Below are 6,065 nucleotides of genomic sequence, written 5' to 3' on the forward strand. Positions count from 1 at the left end.
AAATCAGAGTGAAATTGAGAATCGACCGTCTGCATTACCAAACAATAGGCTTCATTGTATGCCAACTAACAAAAATGCAATTGTTCGAGCACAATGGTAATGTTTTTGTCTTGTCTGTAATGTTAGATTTGGATCATTATGTTATGCAGAATTTTACATAACTAGCTAAAATCATGCAATCAATTCTTCTTTTTCTGAAAAACACATTTAGGCTTAAGGACCACAAGCCCTCGACATAGTGGCAAAGAGACTGTTTAGAGAAAATAACGAAAAAGTTTGAGAACCACTGGGTTAACGCAACTGAGATAAATTTTGTCAGGGATTGGGTGCCATAAAATATGGCAACCCTAGTCTAGGAACCAACGAAGCAGAAGATATATCAGTGTTTGCAAAGGCATAATTGTCCTATATATCATATTAGTAAATCAGCAAATTCAAATAGGAGAACATTTGAACCGTTTTTTTTATCGTCATCAGTAAACAATTTGGTTTATGTGAAAAAGATGAGATGAGTCATCAGAAAACAATTTGGTTTATGTGAAAAAGATATGAGTTGAATTTTTTCGCTTGGTGAAAGAAAACAGCGACACAATTGATTTTGCCCCCCAAAGTTGTTTGGGAGGGATTCTATATCGCTTTATTTGCCACCAATAAATGTTCTTTGTCACGTGTCAGCTAAATCCAAATATAGGATGCACTTGCTTTCCTCTTTTACCGCGTGGAACAATATTTTACCGTGTGAGACAATATTTTTAAATTGATTGGTAGCTTGAGGGTGAAGTTGAACCACAGATGACATAAACAAAAAGCTCTTTTTAATTATCATGTGTTTATTTTAAGCATTAAACCAGGGGTGTCCAAATTTTTTTTTAATGGGGGCCATTTTTCATCAGGTCAATATGCCTGCGGGCCAACGTTTTTTTGCAAAGTTCTTAACCGTAGAATTCGAACACAAATAAATTGAAACATGAGTTTTATTTAACAAACATTGTAAACGAACTTTTAACTAAAGTAATAAGTAACATTTTCACGACATCACACAAGAATTTTTCATTTCTAGCCTACATGCTTTATTCAGTTCTACCAATAATCTGTTGTCGCCGTAATTAGTGAGAGGGGTGATGTGATTTAGATTTTACCAAAAATTCCAGGCCGGGTTGAAGGTCAGTGGTTGAGACGCGTAAAACGTCACGTAAGTGGGTGACACTCATTCGTGATCTTAATCGACTTTTATTTAACATCATTACTGACAATGTCTGCTTACACAAATACGTGGAGCCGAAGAAACTCAGTATTTTTTTCGCATTTCTGGAAATTTGCCATTATCTAGCTCAGCGGTTCTCAACCAGTGGGCCATGGAAGCATTTTGATTGGGCCACAGACCAATCAAATATAAAGCTTTTTTTAAGAATTTACTTTCATTTGTGTCACTACACTCAATTTTACAATAATAATGCCTTGGGGAGGAATTGAGAAGGAATGTAAATCAATTTATAATCTGTTTAAAATATGTTCTGTGGAGTTTTTTATCTGAACCTATTTTATAGTTGTTGTTTGTTTTTTTCTTTCATAAAAATTTACTGGGCCACAGAATTGTTGTGCAATGAAAATGGGCCACGAAAGAAAAAATGTTGAGAACCACTATTCTAGCTGTCGGTAAAAGTCTACCAGAGAAAGTTGTTGATGTCTTCTTCGCAACTCGTCGTCACATTGCAGTTCAATTAGCTCGAGCTGCAACTGGGACGGAACATCGTCTCGATCTACTGTCAGGGGCAAAGAAAAAAGCAACAATTCCTATTTAATAGCTGCAAAATCACGAAAGCGATTTGAAAATTCATCAGAAAGAGACGCTACAGCTGTCGCATACCTAGCTATTTGAACACACATGCTGTTGCGAGTAAAATTGTCAAGAACTTGTTTTAGAGCTGGAAAGTGCACGGTCCAGGTTTCTGTTTGGAATAAGTGTCTTCGAAAAAGTTGCAGCTTGGTTGAAGTCCTTGATGTGAGTCTAAAGGTTATACTTAAATTTGCATTTCGTCGTTGAAGGTTAATTGACGTTCAGTTAGGCCTACCATATTTTCAGCACCAAAATGGAGGACACAATCTCGACAAAGAATATTAACACCTAGCCTACTTTTGTGCCCAAAGTAAATAAAAGCATGAGATGTTTGACGAATTTTACGGAGTTAAAAAATTCAAAAAGGAGGACAGGAGGACAACTTGCTTTTCGTTAAAAAGGAGGGCGTGTCCTCCAAACAGAGGACGTATAGTAGGCCTACGTTCAGTGCATTCAGATGCTTTGTTATGTCAACGAAAAAGGCCAAATCTGTGAGCCACGCAGGTTCTGATATAGTTCTTGCATTGGCTCCCCCTTTTCATAAAAAAATGTTCAATCTCCTTTCTAAGGGAGAAAAACCGCTGCATTGCTGACCCTCGACTTAGCCACCTAACATCGTTGTGGTAAAATACATCCCCGTATTCTGCCTTGATATCAAGCAAGGATTGTTGAAACTGGCGGTGGCGCAGGGCTCCTGAACGAATAGCATTGAATTGCCTTTACCACTGGTCCCATAATGTGATCAAATTGTAGAACTTTTGCACAGAGAGCCTGTTGTTGAATTATGCAGTGCAATTTAATAGAGCTGCCTTCTTCTTCGCTAACTTTACTGCAAATCAGTGTGGCCAACCCACTTCGTTCACCAGTCATGGCAGGTGCACCGTCAGCACTTATTCCACAAAGTTTGCTCCCCTGTAGCTTTGTCTTGTCAACAGCTGCGCAAACAGACGCGAATAAATCTATTCCCCTTGTTTAGATTTGAAAGGCTTTGCAGGTCGAGTAGTTCTTCTGTAAAATGTTGTCATCAACCCGTCTTATAAAATTAATATCTGTGCCGTATCTTTCATCGCAGGCCAATGAAAAACAATCAAACATTGCTCCCCTTTCTCCTAACTGTCTTTGTATATTTTCCGAACATCCTCAATTCTCCTTGCAACGGTGTTGCGAGCCAGACAAACGTTATTAAATTCTTGCTTATTCTCAGGACATATATTCTCCACCATTTTCATAACGCAATCTTTGACAAACGCACCCTCTGTAAATGGTCTTCCGTGTTTCGCTATAAGTACGGCTACTTCATAACTAGCTGTAGGCCTAGTGATGTTTTCGTAAGACCCACAGGGCCTCGTAAAAAATCACTGTTGGGATGCAAGCCTAGCTTGAAGCTGCTTTAACTTTTCTTCGCGACAGCTGCTTTTTATCTTGTCAAACGCAGCGGCGTGCTTTGTCTGGTAATATCCCTTCACATTACTTTCTTTAAAAACTGCTACCCTCTCGTGGCAAATCAGGCAAAAAGTATTCGTTTGATGTTTAGAAAAAAGTATTGCAGTTTCCATTTTTCTTGAAAACGTCGACCCTCACTGCGGACCTTACTCTTTTTGATAACCGACGTCATCTTGAATGAAATTCATACTCTATCTATACCAGGGCTTCCCAAACTTTTTTGATCGCGACCCCTTTTAATCTCTTTAAATTTTCCGCGACCCTTCACGTTCGAGCGAAAACTAAAAGCAAACTACTCGGAGTCTACTACTTTACACGTTCAAACACCGATACCTTTTACGAGCTTTGGCCTTTAGTTTCTGTCACATTGTTTTGCAAATAGGCACTCATCACATTGGACCAAGTGTAGGCCGTTGCAGTGCTTGGCAAACGTACATTATACACTCCTTAGAAATCGTAAATGTATCACCTATTTTTATTAGAGAAAGTTATTGCGCCAGACAATACTTAAACGTTAGTCTATAACTCTATGTGTCATCTTTATGTTGCATTAAAATGCCTGTGAGTTTCAAACCTATTGCAATTGTTGCGTTTCAACCGATGTTTGTTCGATCAATAGCGTCACTAAAAGCGCGTTTGCGCTTAGCTGGAAACGTTTTAAAACCGACGTAACTTAAACAAAAATGACATTGTGACGTTATACAAAGGTCGGGGGTGTGCGGCATCGTATACTCTACGCCAGTGCATGGAGTACTTTCTTCAAAATTGGTACAGCTCTCTGCGACCCCTCAAGTTTGTTAAGCGACCCCCAGTTTGGGAAGCCCTGATCTATACTATAGAGCGTCGTGATTGCGTTACATAAAAGTTTTTCGACTGGCCGATTGTCAATTGTTCAGTACCAACGCAATAACGACGAAGATGGCAGCAGACGACCCCGAATTCCAATTAGAAGACGTGAACCAACGCACGGAAGAATGGGTCGAAGCGAGTGTTCACTCCTTCCGTGATGGCGAACCCTCTACATCGAATCCGCTGGAGAATAGCGCAACGCTCACCATCAGTGGATGGTTCGGTGATAAGTAGCGTGCACACATTATCTAGTTCGGCTATCTTAGAAATGAAGCGGAGATCGAAATTAAAACTACAAAATTTACGTCTGCGAATACAGCAGAATTATGAGTTAGTTACAGTCTATCCAGAGAGAGGGAACGTGTTGAACCCGAGGAAGAACTTCGTCGACGTGAAGAAGAAAATTAGCGCTGTAAAGAAGAAAGTCAGCGACGGAAGTTGGATGTGATAGAAAAGGCAATCCGACTCAAACATGCACTTTACATGGCAGAGCTGGAAGTGAACTCCTGCAAGGAAGAACCCCTATCTGTTCTATTGGTAGGATTAGGTACGGCAGTAACACAGCCCTTGATCACAAAGTCCAACGAACCAAGTAAGTCTGTTCCGTCACCTATTAAACCCAGATAGCTAGGTTTGAAGCCCGAAGCCACTCCGTTCGTGCCCACATGTCGTTGTAATTGTGCAAACACCAGTAGTGTTGTTGGCGAAGTCCGCGAATTGTCACCGTCTGATCCGCCAGTATGCGCTTTGCCGGAGGCCCAACCGTCAACTAGTAATCAGCGACCTGTTAAGAGAGATGCTAGACTGCCACCCCTACAAATATCAAAGTTTGCCGGTGATCCTATGGAGTACCATGCCTTTATTCGTAGCTTTAAATGCCATATTGCTGACCATGTTTCTGACGACGACATGCGCCTCAGTTACTTCAGCAATTTTGTGTCGGTGATGCTAACGATTTGATTAAGCATTGTTCCATTCTCAGTGGAGAAGGTGGATACGCCGAAGCCCTAAAACTGCTAAAGGAAAAATATGGCAAGGATCACATCGTTGCACGCACCTGCCTAAATCAGCTACAGTACGGATCGAAACTTCGTTTGGAAGACGTCAACAGCATGGAGAAATTTGCGATTACATCTATTTGGCGCAACATCCTCTCCGAGCTGGGCCGCTTTCAGCTTGCTCCAAACTGCGGAAGAGTTTGGCCACGAGTTCAGTGCTGCAGCTACTACAGCGGTAAAATCAAATTTCTACGTGGACGATTGCCTTGCAACCGTGGCGACCGAGGACGAAGCAATCATGTTGGTTGAAGACTTAGGTCGGCTCCTACAAAGAGGTGGGTTCCACCTAACCAAGTGGATGAGCAACAGTAATATAGTTTTACAATCAATTCCTTCTGACGAACGATCCAAGTATTATGATCATAATTCGGACGTAGCCGGAAGAATTTTGGGCGTGTTTTGGAACCTCCCAAATGACGAATTTGGATTTGATGTGCAGATGCCGAATAAGTCGCTGACGCGCCGTGGAATTTTGTCTGTCGTCAGTGCGCTGTACGACCCCTTGGGTCTTGTTGGTCCTGTTACAGTTAGTGCCAAAATACTGTTGCAGGACCTTTGTCGTCAAGGGTTAGGATGGGACGAAGACATTTCAAGCGAAGATGCTGATCGTTGGAGAAGCTGGATGAAGGGGCTTCATATGTTAAGCCAAGTGCGAGTTCAAAGCTGCATTAAACCTTCTTCCTTTGGAAAAATAGTTAAGATGGAAATGCACCATTTTGCTGACGCTACGGCCTACGGGGCGGTTTCTTATCTGCGCCTTATTTACCACAATACGCAGGTGCACTGTTGTTTTTTGCTTGGCAAGTCGCGACTTGCACCGATTACATACCGTATCCATACCACGCTTGGAGTTGACGGCAGCGGTGCTAGCGGTTAAA

This window comes from Phallusia mammillata, chromosome 6 (assembly GCF_965637545.1).
Source record: "Phallusia mammillata chromosome 6, kaPhaMamm4.hap1.1, whole genome shotgun sequence".
NCBI classification, from domain to species: domain Eukaryota; kingdom Metazoa; phylum Chordata; class Ascidiacea; order Phlebobranchia; family Ascidiidae; genus Phallusia; species Phallusia mammillata.